This window comes from Bos taurus, chromosome 8 (assembly GCF_002263795.3).
Source record: "Bos taurus isolate L1 Dominette 01449 registration number 42190680 breed Hereford chromosome 8, ARS-UCD2.0, whole genome shotgun sequence".
In the NCBI taxonomy this organism is placed as follows: Eukaryota; Metazoa; Chordata; class Mammalia; order Artiodactyla; family Bovidae; genus Bos; species Bos taurus.
This window is the reverse complement of record NC_037335.1, coordinates 72,340,633-72,357,839: the sequence shown is the minus strand read 5'-3', so window position 1 is coordinate 72,357,839 and position 17,207 is coordinate 72,340,633.

Here is a 17,207-nt window from a genome sequence, read left to right as displayed (position 1 = left end):
TATCAACAATATATACTATATCAAATATATAACATATCAACAATATATACTACTATATCAACATATATATACTACTATATCAACATATACTATACTTCTATATCAACATATACTATACTACTATATCAACATATATATACTACTATAGTCAACATATATATACTACACATATATATACTACTATATCAACATATACTATACTACTATATCAACATATACTATACTACTATATCAACATATATATACTACTATATCAACATATATATACTACTATATCAACATATATATACTACTATATCAACATATATTATACTACTATATCAACATATACTATACTACTATATCAACATATACTATACTACTATATCAACATATACTATACTACTATATCAACATATAGTATACTACTATATCAACATATATATACTACTATATCAACATATATTATACTACTATATCAACATATACTATACTTCTATATCAACATATACTATACTACTGTATCAACATATATATACTACTATATCAACATATATTATACTACTATATCAACATTATATATACTACTATATCAACATATACTATACTACTATATCAACATATACTATACTACTATATCAACATATATATACTACTATATCAACATTATTATATACTATATCAACATATATTATACTACTATATCAACATATAATATACTACTATATAAACATATACTATACTACTATATCAACATATACTATACTACTATATCAACATATATATACTACTATATCAACATATATATACTACTATATCAACATATACTATACTACTATATCAACATATATATACTACTATATCAACATATATAATTACTATATCAACATATATATACTACTATATCAACATATATATACTATATCAACATATACTACTATATCAACATATACTATACTACTATATCAACATATATATACTACTATATCAACATATACTATACTTCTATATCAACATATACTATACTACTATATCAACATATATATACTACTATATCAACATATATATACTACTATATCAACATATACTATACTACTATATCAACATATATATACTACTATATCAACATATACTATACTTACTATATCAACATATATACTACTATAACATATATACTATATATCAACATATATATACTACTATATCAACATATACTATACTACTATATCAACATATATATACTACTATATCAACATATACTATACTTCTATATCAACATATACTATACTACTATATCAACATATATATACTACTATATCAACATATACTATACTACTATATCAACATATATATACTACTCTATCAACATATACTATACTACTATATCAACATATACTATACTACTATATCAACATATATATACTACTATATCAACATATATATACTACTATATCAACATATACTATACTACTATATCAACATATACTATACTTCTATATCAACATATACTATACTACTATATCAACATATATATACTACTATATCAACATATACTATACTACTATATCAACATATACTATACTACTATATCAACATATACTATACTACTATATCAACATATATATACTACTATATCAACATATATATACTACTATATCAACATATACTATACTACTATATCAACATATATATACTACTATATCAACATATATATACTACTATATCAACATATACTATACTACTATATCAACATATACTATACTACTATATCAACATATACTATACTACTATATCAACATATACTATACTACTATATCAACATATACTATACTACTATATCAACATATATATACTACTATATCAACATATATATACTACTATATCAACATATACTATACTACTATATCAACATATACTATACTTCTATATCAACATATACTATACTACTATATCAACATATATATACTACTATATCAACATATATATACTACTATATCAACATATACTATACTACTATATCAACATATATATACTACTATATCAACATATACTATACTACTATAACAACATATACTATACTTCTATATCAACATATACTATACTACTGTATCAACATATACTATACTACTATATCAATATATATATATACACTAGGCTTCCCAGGTGGCACTAGTGATAAAGAACTGGCCTGCCAATGTAGGAGATGTAAGAGATGAGGGTTCAGTCCCTGGGTTGGGAAGATCCCCTGGAGAAGGGCATGACAACCTACTCCAGTATTCTTGCCTGGAGAATCCCGTGGACAGAGGAACATCCAGGCTATAGTTCATAGGGTCGCAAAGAGCTGGACAGAACTGAAGCAACTTTGCACGCATGCAAGCATATACACTATGATTGGTAAGATAGCTAGCTAGTGGAAATCTGCTGTATAGCACAGGCAGCTCAGCTCTGTGCTCTGTAATGATCTAGATGGGCAGGATATGTAGTCACTAGCCATACTGAACAGATGTTGTAATTTAACCTGTATTAGCCTCAAATCCTTTTTAAGTAATAAAACTTTACAAAGTTCTCACTCCTCCATTTTCACCAAGCTCATTGCTTTGCAAACAGTAGGTGTTCAAGAGATGCCCTATGTGTGAATATATGAATTCTGACACCAGTGAATTGTTTTCCCTACTGATGATAGTTGATTTAAATTTGATATCCTTTGTGATCAAATCTGTGTATTTATGTGATCTTATGCTAATCTGTATATCATAGTTTGGCTCCATGAAATGCAATGAAGCTAAATAATTCAGACTCCAATGGAAACCAAATCAGTTGCCCCCCGCCCCCGATATCAAGACCACCTATGTCATCTGTCCAGCCTACTTTTACAGGTGAAGACAGATGGTTTTCTTCAAAATGTGAAAGTATTGGACATTCTCTGGAAACAAAATTTATTTTTCATTGTAGACAAGTAAAGCTCAGATTCAGTTCATTTTAATGGAAATCTTTTTATACTCTGGAATTATACATCTTTCTATATTTCTCTTATCATATTAGTATATAATAGATATATAAAATATAATCTAATACTATGGTTATAATCTTATATAATCTATTATTCTATTAAATGTTTTATTTCTATTCTATTTCCATGTTTTTATTTCTTCATTTGTCTTTATTTTTAAAGTTTTTTTTTTTGATGTGGACAATTTTTAAAGTCTTTATTGAATTTATTACAATATTGTTTCCATTTTATGTTTTAGTTTTTTGGCTGAGAGGCATGTAGGATCTTAGCTTTCCAACCAGGGATCAAACCCACATTTCCTGTATTGGAAGGCAAAATTTTAACCACTGGACCATCAGAAAAGTCCCTTCACTTGCCTTTAGACACACCAATATAACTGCCCCTAAAACAAAGCCCTCATTAATGTTGAATACAATATGTGAAAAGTAAGCTTCACTTTTACTCTGCTATCTGGATGGAAGGCTATAACACCATCTAGAATGTTTCTCCAACTTTGCTGCATGTTAGAAATCGCCTGGAGAACTTTAAGAATCCCAGTTCCAGCCTGCTCCTTACACCCACTAAATCAGAATCTTCGGGGATGGGACTTGACTTTCCGTGTATTTTACAGTTTTCCAAATGATATCAACATGCAGCCAAATTTGAGGAGCAAGGGCTTTAGAATTTTTAGTTTTAAATATTTTTTTGCATTTTTCCCCCCAGCAAGTTCAAGGACAATGAGAACAAAGTCGCTTTCTTATATCAGGTAATCATCACTTCATTAAATTTCAAATGTTATCCTGTCTTGACCAGTCCCTCACCATGACAAAGCACTGGATCATTTGCACGCAAATGGGAGTTTTACAATCCTCAGCCCACACTCTGGTAAATTGCTCAGTAAGCTTCCCACTGAATGATAAGATTGCAAATAAAATATTTATTATTATTATCAGAAACTATACTTTATAAATACTGGTTATTTCCTTTCTAGTTGGTGTTAAGAAATTAAAGTCATTTAAAATCTAATAACAGAACTACTTGCTATTCATTTAATTTCCTTCTAGAAGAAAAAGTTCTCATTAATAATTTATTTTCTGGAACCCATCTTGATATTCTCATTAAATGACACTTTAGTGAATGCAAAAATATCATCCTTCTAAGCACAGAGGCAGAAATGGCTAAATTAGGGAAAGTGTGATCTTTTCTATGCCACTTAAAATTTTTTTAAAATAAATATCTCATAAAAATAAAGATTTTCTGGATTTCCCTGGCTGTACAGTGGATAAGAATCCACCTGCCAATGCAGAGGACAGGGGTTTCATCCCCGATCGGAGAAGATCCCACAAGCCTCAGAACAACTAAGCCTGTGGGTCACAACTACTGAGCCTGTGCTCCTAGAGCCTGTGCTGTGCAACAGGAGAAGCCACCATAAGGAGAAGCCTGTGCACCACAACAAAGAGTAGCTCCTGATCTCTGCAACTAGGGAAAGCCTGCTCGAACAGCAGGGAAGACCCAGAACAGCCAAAAATAAAAGAATAAGGGTTTTCTATCCATGAAATTAAAAGACACTTGCTCCTTGGAACGAAAGTTATGACCAACCTAGACAGCATATTAAAAAGCAGAGACATTACTTTGCCAACAAAGGTCCATCTAGTCAAGGCTATGGTTTTTCCAGTGGTCATGTATGGATGTGAAAGTTGGACTATAAAGAAGGCTGAGCGCCGAAGAATGGATTCTTTTGAACTGTGGTGTTGGAGAAGACTCTTGGGATTCCCTTGGACTGCAAGGGGATCCAACCAGTCCATCCTAAAGGAGATCAGTCCTGGGTGTTTATTGGAGGGACTGATGTTGAAGCTGAAACTCCAATACTTTGGCCACCTGATGCGAAGAGCTGACTCATTTGAAAAGCCTCTGATGCTGGGAAAGATTGAGGGCAGGAGGAGAAAGGGACGACAGAGGATGAGATGGTAGGATGGCATCACCGACTCGATGGACATGGGTTTGGGTGAGAACTCCGAGAGTTGGTGATGGACAGGGAGGCCTGGCGTGCTGCGGTTCATGGGGTCACAAAGAGTCCGACATGACTGAGCAACTGAACTGAACTGAATTGATAGGAGACCTGAATTTGGGGGTTGATTTCTAGGACTGAACAGGATGAACAGAAGTCAGAATGGTACCTCTCATTCTGAAAGTAAATTCTCTAGTGAAGCATATGCTATTTCTAGTTCTTCAAGGGGATGGGATGTGTTTTTGCTAATACAGACTTGTCCCAATTAGGGCTGTGTCTGCACAATTCAAGGAATGTCATTCACACTGACATCTTAAGAGAAATGCCTGCTGTATCAAGCACAATGAAAGTGATTTTGCACCGAGGACCCTGGTCTGTACCCTCTGAGCAGTGTCACACAACAGTAAAGCGAGGTCAGGGGTTCTTCCAGTGTGATTGGCTCACCTGGTCCCTTCAACATGGCTCTTTAGCTATGGAAACTCAGTGTGACTGGGAGAATTCTGATTCCTGAAGAGAAATGTTACTGTTTTAGGATAAAGAGGGAAGGCTAGGCAGGAGTGAATTTGAATGAATTTGCCAACTGTTTCCTTTGCACGGCCCTACATGTTTAACCCAGACCCATGCATTATGTCGTTGTTATTCAGTCACTAAGTCGTGTCTAACTCTTTGCGACCCCATAACCGTAGCACACTAGGCTCCTCTGTCCTTGCAATGAATATTCAGGGTTGATTTCCTTTAGGACTGACTGGTTTGATTTCTTTGCTGTCCAAGGGACTCTCAAGAGTCTTCTCCAGCACCACAGTTCAAAAGCATCAATTCTTTGGCACTCAGCCTTCATTATGGTGGAAAGGCTGGGTCATGCTGCTGAATAGCTTTCCAATGTGATGTTCCTCATTTCACTGTCAAAGCCAGTATTAGGGATTCTCCACAAAAGCCCACAGCCACCAACGCTTCAGATTTGAATGTTTTTGTTACTCTGATGGGTTTTTGAAATGTTCTTTTTCCTGAGGCTTTGTGAGGACAATAAAATTATTTTATTTAAGATTTTTTTTGATGTGGATCATTATTAAAGTCATTATTGAATTTGTTACAATATTGTTTCTGTTTTATGTTTTGGTTTTTTGGCTGCCAGGTGTGTGGGATCTTAGCTCCCCAATCAGGAATTGAACACCCCTTGCATTGGAACTCGAAGTCTTAACCATTGATTCACCAAGAAGGAAGTCCCAGGATTATTTTAAAATACTTACTCCATCATTGTATGCAATGATATCACTCACGAATGGGTTTATATGTAATAGACTCTAAAGAATATACCAATTCAAAATCTTCTCTTACTAAGGAAAAGCTCATAAACCTTAATGAGTGTGTAAATGATAATAATAATGATTTATTAGTAAGTTGGGACTTCCTTAGTGGCTCAGTGATAAAGTGTCCACCTGTAATGCAGGAGACATGGTTTCCATCCTGGGTCGAGAAGATCCCCCGGAGAAGGAAATGGCAACTCACTCCAGTATTCTTGCCTGGGAAATCCCATGGACAGACAAGCCTGGCGGGCTACAGTCCATGGGGTTTCAAAACATTGGAAACGACTTAGCGACTAAAGAATAACAACAGATACTATTAATATATTGTGTTATACTTACAATAATAATAATTTATTGGGAATTGCATAAAAATTACATAAGCAATATTATTTAGTCTCTGTAGGAACCCCAGGAGGCAGGAATAAGTAAATTTATATATTAGATAAGGCCTTCCCAGGTGGTAAAAAATCTGCCTGCCAGTGCAGGAGATGTAGGTTGATCCTGGGGTTTGGAAGATCCCCTGGAGAAGGGAATGGCAATCCACTCCACTATTCTTGCCTAGAAAATCCCATGGACAGAGCAACCTGGTAGGTTACAGTTTATGGGGTCACAAAAGAGATAGGAGTGAGTACACACACGCACATATATTAGATAGAGAAACAGGCTCAGAGAGTTTTCAAGGACTCTTGTAAATTACAGACCCACTAGGTGATGAAGGCAAGATTTAACATCAGTGTTGGGGTCATGCAGTTTGATCCTCCCTGTGAGAGTCACGTTGCCTGGTCTTCTGTTGGCAGGCAGAAGTTAAACCTCTCATTCTGTGATGCTCAGGATTCTTTCAGTTAAAATGCTGTTGCCTACATTGTTGTAAGTGCCAAGTCATATCCATTGATTATTTTTTAAATAGAATTCTATCCTTCTCTTTAGTATCCCTGAAAACTGTCAGCTGCCTGCTCTAGTCAATAAATAGGATGGACTGTACTGAAGTGATCTGACCCTCTCTCACCTCAACCTCAGTACTTTCTTTTTAAATTTGTATTAGAGTCTAGTTGATTTACAATGTTGTGTTAGTTTCAGGTATACAGTGAAGTGAATCAATTTTACACATATATTTACTCTTTTTAGGCTTCCCAGGTGTGCTTGCTTGCCAGTGCAGGGGATGTAAGAGATACAAGTTTGATCCCTGGGTCAGGAAGATCCCCTGGAGTAGGCAACAGCAATCCACTCTAGTATTTTTGCCTGGACAATCCCATGGACAGAGGACCCTGGCAGGCCACAGTCCATGGAATTGCAAAGAGCTGGACACAGTTCTTTTTAAGATTCTTTTAGCACTTTCTTGTTTGGTTGTATTTATTCATTTTGCAGATTCAGTGCTCTCCTCCAAAATGTTTAACCATACTTTGCAAAATAAAAAGGAAGTTAAAGGAAAGTTCTGAGCTGAAAAGATCAAAGCCAAATTAAAAACAAAATGAAAATAAAAAAACAACCTTAAATGGAGATCACTGATGACAGAGTTCTCTGGCCATGCCTCTCCTTAGGTGCTTTCCCTTTTTTTCTCTTTTTTCTTTAGCCCTTGGCCTGGTGCTGTGATGAGCCTACCCTCCCCAGTGGAGTTGCTTTGGCCGTGCCCACATCTTTAGGGTTGTTTTTTCTCTATGGCCTAAAGAGAAGGAAACAACTTCTTTGTATTTCAGGGCCTTCTTCCATCCAGCCTGATGAAAATCTGCAGAAATGCAATTCTGTACACGTAAAAGTAGGGCAATAGGGTTCCATGTTTGCCAAACTCTCCATTCCTGAGCAGGAAATGGACTTTACTTCTTAACCAAAATTCCTCGAAACTGAATTACCAAATCCTCCCCGAACAAAAGGGCAGACAATTCTCCCAGTTTTAGATTTGCAGGTTTCAGGAAAATTGAGATTGACTCCTTGTTAAGGTACCTGATCATATCTTGAGCATCAAAATTGTGTATGTTAAAATAATACAGTCCTAATATCCATACATGTTAAATTTATTGAGTTGAATGACTTTTCCTGTTGACAAATATTTACTTGACCATTGAAGTCTCTTGGGTGATTTTTCAGAAAGAGGTAAAAGGAAAAGTCTTAGATCATGGCATGTTATCCAAAAATGAATGTTGCCTTGCAGTAGGCTGCAGAGAAAGTTCTGGCAGGCCATTGTCATCTACTCCTTCCAGGGTGGACACTCACTAGAGAGGCCCCCCCCATCCAGCATTTTTCTTGGGTTTGCTGGTTCTAGCTATTGCATTTTTATCAATTTACCTACAGTTGGATATGAAAGAGTATTTCACTCTAAGAAATGTATTCATGGTAAAAACAATGATAAGAAATTTATAAACCCAAAATATTAACTTACTGATTAAAAATGGTGAATATAAATGGTTTCAGTCTACTTCATCTGTAACCTATTGTCCCAAATCTTTCAAAACCAGTTTTTGTACTTGCTTCGGAATAAAACTTCCATGAACTGATGTGAGGTTATTTAAAGTCTCCTTGAATCATCCTTCCTGTGAATATTCTTGATCTGCACTGCAGAATGTGTGCAAATGATAATAATAATGATTTATTAATAATTGCATTTATATAGCATATACTGTTAAAATATTGTGTTATACGAACAATAATAATAATTTGGGGGGAATTATTTAGCTGCACGGTGTTGTCCCAGGCTTTGCTGGAAGAGGTGTTCATAGACTGAATGTAGAGTATTTGCTCTGTTTCCTTTCTAAAATTTGAAAATATCTGTGTTCCAAAGCATATCTGGCCCAGAGGGTTTTGGGTAAACAACCGTGGCTTTGTGCTGCCAGGGCATAGAAGTCTTGTATCTAACCCTTGGACAACCTCTCAGCGCTGTCAGATTGCCTGAAAAACAGACCCTGCTCAAGGCCAGCAGGGGGCGCACAGCATACCTTACCAGACAAAGCAGATGAGCACCTAGCTTGTGAGGAATCCAAGAGAATCATCCTTGCTTATAGGAGCAGACACCACTCTAACCAGACTACTCCATTTGTCAGTCTGTTTTTCTCCTACAAAGATCTGAATAAACCTTAAAACTTGCCTACTACCAAATTATTATATGTCTGTATTCCCTACCAATGACCAAGGATTTCTGCCTTTGAAGTGTTAGTTGTTCAGTTGTGTCCAACTCTTTGCAACTCCATGGACTGTAGCCTGCCAGGCTCCTCTGACCATGGACTTCTCCAGACAAGAATACTGGAATGGGTAGCCATTCCCTTCCCCAGGGGATCTTCCCAACTCAAGGATCAAACCTGGGTCTCCTGCACTGTAGGCAGATTCTTTACCGTCTTAGCCATTCTACCTTTGAAGGACTGCTTCAAAGTATTTAGACATTGGATGGTAGCTAAATTTATAAGGGCATCTCTCCCTAGTTCTTTCTAAAATTTATTTTGAGATACCAAAAAGGACACAATCATAACGCATTGCTTAGTGACTTTTCACAAATAGAACACATCTGATGACTAACACCCAGACCAAAAAGCAGAATGTTACCAGCACCCCATAAGTTGCCCTTGTGCCTTCTCCCAGTCATTACTCACCATGTATTTTTTTTTTAATTTATTTCTATTTATAATATTTATTTGGCTGCTCTGGGTCTTAGTTGCACATGTGAGATCTTTAGCTGTGGCATGGGGGATCTCGGTCCTTAATCAGGGATCGAACCCCAATCCCCTGCATTGGGAGTCCTAACCTCTGGACCACTAGGGGAGTCCCTACCCATAATGCATCTTATCTGTCTCTTCTTGACCAGACTTGGGGCAGGCATTCCTGATATTCTGAAGATCTGTGGGAGATATGCTATTTTCTCTAGTCACATCTGCAAAATATCATTTAATGGGGCTGACACAATGGAAATCTTTACACAAATACTTTGTATGAATTCCTATTATTCCTCTAAAATGACCCTTTCTGACCTTGTTGCCCAACTATTGGGCTGCATCTTATTTGTGGTTTGCAATTACTGTGCACGGATTGCAACTGTTGACCAAAGATTTGGGGAAGGTCAAGAGTTTCTGGGCAGTGTCTATGAACTTGAGAGGGAAAAAATACGTTCCCTGTTCTGGGAAAAGCTGAAGTATAGGAACAAAATGTTAGAGGCTATCGTGGACCACTCTGGCTTTGGCCACTTAAACTCACATTCCTGCTAATGTAGCCATTTGCTTCATTCCGTCACCAGACTCTTATCTGTACTGGAGATTCTCCATCCTTGGTCCCTGCACTTGGAGGACATGCTCGCTGCTCTGGGGAAAGTGTTGGTGGGGCAGAAGGCCTGTCCCAAGTTAATGAGAATACTGCAGTAGTTCCTGGGCCAGTGGTGCATCCCTCTAATGGGATCTGTGTAGATCTGTGTAAGGATGATGGGGTAGAAATCTCTAGCTAGTTCTGTTCAGCCTCAGAAAAGTACATGCTCTGGGACCTTCCCTTTACTAAAATCTCCTGAGTGTTCCAGGCATCACCCTTTATTTGGGGTGGGGGGGGGGTTTAAAATGACTCACTGGGGGACTTCCTGGTGGCACAGTGGCTAAGACTCCAGGTTCCCAATGCAGGAAGCCCAGGTTCGATTCCTGGGCAGGGAACTAGATCCCACATGTCTCAACTAAGAGTACTCATGCTGCAACTAAGACCCAGCTCACACAAATAAATAAATAAATAACTCATTGGAAAAGATCCTGATGCTGGGAAAAATTGAAGGCAAAAGAGGAGGAGAGCAGCAGAGAATGAGATGATTATGTAGCCTTACCGACTCAACAGAAATGAATTTGAGAAAACTCTGGGAGATAGTGAGAGACAGGGAGGCCTGGCATGCTGCAGTCCATGGAATCACAAAGAGTTGGACACGACTGAACAACTGAACAACAACAACAACGACAAATAAAATGACTCTGAAATGATCATTGTCCAAAGTAAAGTTTGCATGGGCTGGCCAGAATTGGGGGTGGATTCTTATCCATTGGACCACCAGGGAAGTCCAAACCTGATGAATTTTGATAGATATTGCATCCCAAGGAAGCACCACCACAATCAAGATACAGAACAGTTTCATCATCCCAAAAGTCATGCTTATTTTTTCATATTCTTTATGTTGCATTTCACTTTCTTAGATCAAAACTGATTAAAGAAAATCTACACTTTCTCTTTCAGTTTTTTTTTTTTTTTTTAAAGATTCAGATTTCTCCTCTTTCTCTTCTGTGCCAACCCCATGCTTATATTAATGCTTAGGAAAACACTCCCAAAGAACAGCTTAAACCACAGAGAAAGTAGGGAGTCAGAGCAGATTACTCTAGTTTTATATTTTCATTTAAATATTTTAATCTGAGTGAACCCTGAGTTTGGCACTTGCTAAATCATGAGTTATCTTGTTTAGTCTTTAAAATAAGCAAACACTTGAGGTGGTGTGGTATAAGCCATCCAGTCTGTGATATTGTTGCTGCAGCCCTGGCAAATGAATACATGTGACGAAAGGAACTTTGCAGACATGATGACATTAAAGATCTTGAGATGGGGAGGCTATTCTGGATTATTTGGTGGGTCTAGTGTAAGCACAAGATGCTTACAAGTGAAAGAGACAAGCAAGAGGCTCAGAGAAGGAAATGTGATGACAGCAGCGGAGCCAGAGTGAGGCAGCACAAGCAATTTGGCTGTTGCTGGCTTTGAAAACAGAAGGGACCAAAAGCCAAGAAATGTGGCTGTTCTGGAAGCTGGAAAAGGCAAGGAAATGGATTCTCCCCAGACTCTCCAGAAGGGAGTCCTGTTGATACCTTGAGTTTAGCCCAGAGAAACCCAATTTCAGACTCGGGCCTCCAGACTTAGGACAATACATTAGTGTTGTCTTTTTTTTTTTTTTTTTTCATTAGTGTTGTCTTAAGTCTCAAGTTTGCAGTAGTTTGTAATTATAATTGCAGTCATTTGTAGCAATAAGAATTTTTAAAATTATTATTGGAGTATAATTGCTTTGGAATGTTGTGTCAGTTTCTGCTGTACAAATGAGTGAGTCAGCTACATGTATACATAAATCCCCTCCTTGAATCACCCTCCCCACATCCCACTCCTCTAGGTCATCACAGAGCACAGAACTGAGCTCCTTATGATGTATAGCAGCTTCCCACTAGCTATCTATTTTACACACAATAGTGTATATATATATATATATATATATATATATATATATATATATAGGGCTTCTCTGGTGACTCAGTGGTAAAGAATCTGCCTGCAATGCAGGAGATGTGAGTTTGATCTCTGGGCGGGGAAAATCCTCTGGAAAAGGACATGGCAACCCACTCCAGTATTCTTGCTTGGGGAAATCCCACGGACAGAGAAGCAGGCTAGAGTCCAAAGGGCTGCCGAGAGTCGGACACAGCTGAGTGACTGAGAGGCTGCAGTGTGTATATGTCAACACTACTCTCCCAATTCATCCCACCCTTCCCTTCCACCCGCTGTGTCCACATATCCATTCTCTACCTCTATGTCTCTATTCTTGTCCTGTAAATAGGTTCATCTGTACCATTTTTCTAGATTCCATATATATGTGTTGTGAGTGAGTGAGTGATAGTCGCTCAATTGTTTCAGACCCTTTGTGACCCCATGGACTGTAGCCTGCCAGGCTCCTCTGTACATGGAATTCTCCAGGTGAGAATAGTGGAGTGGGTTGCCATCCCCTTCTCCAATATATATATATATATATTAATATGTGATATTTGTTTTTCTCTTTCTGACTTACTTTACTCTTTATGACAGACTCTAGACCCATCCACATCACCACAGATGACCCAATTTCATCCCTTCTTATGGGTGAGTAATAGTCCATTGTATATATGGACCACATCTTCTTTATCCATTCATCTGCTAGTGGACATTTAGGTTGTTTCCATGTCCTGGTTTATTGTAAATAGGCAGCAGTAGGAAATTAATACATGGAATTTTTTTTAACTTATGAGAAGATAGATCCTTTCAAAATTTGAGAATCACTGCTTATAGGTGATAGAGGCTATTAAAAAGTAGAGAAGGAATTTAGGTGTCAGATAGGGTAAACTGGGTTAGAGGATACATCAGACAAACTGAAGATTATAGAAAGATTAAAAGGGAAGCTATTGTAACAGTTCAAGCAAGAGATAATGAGTACTTGAATTTGGGCAGTGCCAAGCAGAGTTTCAGGATAAGGAGTGTATTTGAGAGGTTTAGTAGGAAGAATCAACAGTGCTTATTAACGGACAGGAGAGGGTCTTGGGTGACATTCAATTTTATTGCCAGGGGAATGGGGTGGATCATAGTACCATTCTTTTTTTAAAATAAAAGTATCAAGAGATGCATTCACTCATGTTACTTATGGAAGCAAGATTTTACATAGAGATAACTTTCCTGGGATATTTAATTAAATGTTTGGCTTTATTTTTAAAAACTGAGGTATAATTGACATATAAAATCATAATTAGTTTTAGGTGTACAACATGATGATTCGCTCTATCTATATATTGCAAAATGATCACCACAATAAATTTAGTTAACATATATCACCACAATAGTTACACATCTTTTTTCTCATGATGAACACTTAAGATCTACACTTTTAGCATCTTTCAAAAATGCAGTACAGTATTGCTAACTATGGTCAGCATGCTTGCAGTACATCCCTAGGACTTATTTATCTTAAGACTGGAAATTTTTATCTCTTGATCCCCTTCATCTGTTTTACCCAACCACCATGCCCCACCTCTGGCAACCACCAAACTGATCTCTGTATCAAGGAGATTGTGTTTTCTTTTAGATTTCACATAGAATTGATATGTACTCTTCTTGTTTGTTATCTGAACTGAACAAAATTTGGTGCTCAGGGGGAGATTTGGGCTAGAGATACAGACTTAACATGATTAGCGTAGACAAATGTTGAAGCCATAAGCGTGGATGGGATCACTCAGAAAGAAAGGTAAGAGACTTCCCTGGTGGTTCAGTGGTTAAGACTCTACACTTTCAATGCAGCGGGTGCAGGTTTGATGCCTGGTTGGAGAACTAAGATCCTACATGCTGTGGGTCATGGCCAAAAAAAAAAAAGGTAAAATGGGGTTGGAACTTGAGTCATCCGCTCCACCTAGGTTACCTTCCAAATTATTTTATACAAATGGAAGATATTCACTCAAATTAATCATTTTATAGTGACAGAGCCGTTTAATGGAAACAGTTACCAACAGAACTTCAAAACGAGAAATGCCAGGGCCCATGTGATCTGCCTTTTAAAAATATTGCTACTTACAGCCTGTTACAGGGTAAAAAAGAAAGACCAAGTCATAGTGCATGAACCATGGAGCCTCTTTGGAGTTCTTAGTGGGGAGCATGTGACTGACTTAAACCTGCTCCAGTACTCTTGCCTGGAAAATTCCATACACAAAGGAGCCTGAGGGGCTACAGAACATGGGATTGCAAAGAGCTGGACACGACTGAGCATTTCACACTTCTACAATGACTTAGCAAAGTGGGCTGTTATCATTTAAAGTTTTTTTGAGAAGCAAGAGCCAATTGGAAATAGGTACAAATGTGAAGTACCGGCACATAGAGGAAAACATCTTCAAACCTGCTGTATTTTGTGGGTAAGTCATTGCTCCCAAATAGGTTACATATGTTTGAAAAAAAAATTGTATCTTAAAAGCCTATGGATTTTCAAGCTGTTTTCCTATAGACCATTTTGTGACATGAATTTGGGCGTTTCATTCACATCTTGCTGGGGAAATTTCCCAATTCCTGGAAGAATTTAACCAATCAACAGAGTTTTTGCAAGCTTTTCTCTTTCATTAAAATCTTTTGTACCTGCTACCTTATGGGATAAAACGACTGAAAAAGTAACACACACAAAGCAAGAGACCGAGTAACACCTAATTATTCCTTGTCTGAAGGCCTGTTAAGAGCATATGGTTGTGATTTTTAATTATTATAATTAACAGTCATGTTTCCTGCTACTAAAGTTGTTCCCAGTTTGAAGAATGAAAGTAAACCGTTCCTCCAGTATATACTTTGTAGTACACTAATTCCATGGGATTTTTGGCTCATTGTCAGGGGAATCCTGGATTAAACAAATTAAGCTGTTTTCTCAGAATCTATAAATTGAGACTGTGTCCACATATCTCCAGGAAAGAATGAAGTCACAGCATTTCTCAAAATTATTTGACCCCCACACCAGATCGTTTTTCCAGTCTATCCTGGGGGAGTAATGTCCCACGGAGACAGTTTTGAAACATTGATAATGGGACATCTCATGTGCATGTTTGGGTGATGATTTTTCAGGTGTTTTACCTCCTTATGCAAGTTTGAAAATCACTGTTCTGTGTCACCGAGAAAAAGTTAAGAGATTACCAAACAATTGACGTAATACGGCAGAGACTTCTGGCTGTTCCCCAAGATCCATTCTCACCTTCTCCCTTTTGACAATAAAACTTGTAATTTTAAAGTGTGAACAGAGCTGGCCAAAACATAGTCCGCCTTTCAAGCTCTCTTTGTATTAGGTGAGAATGCGGACTGCATTTTGGAGGAACTGATGTGAGAAATCTCTGTGTCATGCCCTCAGATGAGAGGGGCATATTTTCAACTTCCTCCTCCCCTGTTTCCATTGGTTGGGATGGCCAGCAGGAGTTGTGGTAGCAGGAATCAGAACAGCCATATTGGGATAGGAAATAAAAGCCTAGGTTGAGGACAAAAGGAAAATGATAGAAATTGCCTGGGGTGGAGACACTGGATCTGCCTTGGAGCACCCACCTAGTGTTTTACATAAAAGAGAAGCTTTAATTTTGCTCAAGCCATTTTTTAAAATTGTGAAGTCTTTGCTATGGCAACTAAATTTATATCATACTAACCAGTGAGTAAATGGATCAGGAGGAATAAGAAACATGCAGAGAGTGTGACAATCCTGGGTCCTCAACATACTTGAAACAGTTTTAGGTTGCTAACTAAGGAGCTGAATGGGATGCTTTTCTTTTCTGATTATGCTGCTGTCTTATTGCCATAACTTCCCTGTAAACATATACCTATTAGCTGTGACTTGTTTTTCTCCTGGGGCTGTTAAGTTTATTGAAAGAATTCACTTACATCATTTTTTTTTTATCAGTTCTTTTCTTCAGAGTTCTTGGTGGAAAATTTGACATACTGTATATTTTTTTGTGGGGGGGAGGGAGGAAGATATCATTCTCTCTCTTTTATTTTTATTTTTTTGCAGCAATTGAATTCTTTCCTCAGACCAATTTTCAGAATATGGAACACTTCAGAACTGTGTCAATCCTGAATTGTCATTCCCATTTTCATATTACCTGTGGTAGAAGTTCAATGAACTGAGAATCTATTGAAAAGCTATTATATACCCAGCTTTATGCTGAAATCTGTGGAACAGAAAGGCCCCACAGTCAAACTAGAAACTGGTGTTCCTGCCCTGCCTTCCTAGGGCTTTTTTTTTTCCCCCAAACACAGATGTGTTGTATATGGCTCCTCTTTCAGTGTATAATGTCTCCAACATGAGACTTAATCAATCATGGACCTAGAGACTGTCATACTGAGTAATATAAGCCAGAAAGAGAAAAACAAATATCATGTATTAACACGTATATGTGGAATCTAGAAAAATGTACAGATGAACCCATTTGCAAAGCAGAGACAGAGACACAGACAAAGAGAACAAATGTGTGGACGCCAAGGGGGGATGAGGAACTAGGATGAATCGAGAGGGTGGGATTGACATGTATACTGATACTACGTATAGAACAGACAACTAATGAGAACCTACTCAGCGCTCTGTGGTGACCTGAATGGGAGGAAACCCCAAAAAAGGGGAGACATATGTGTACATAGAGCTGATTCACTTTGCTGTACAGTAGAAACTAATACAATATTGAAAAGCAACTATACTCCAATAAAA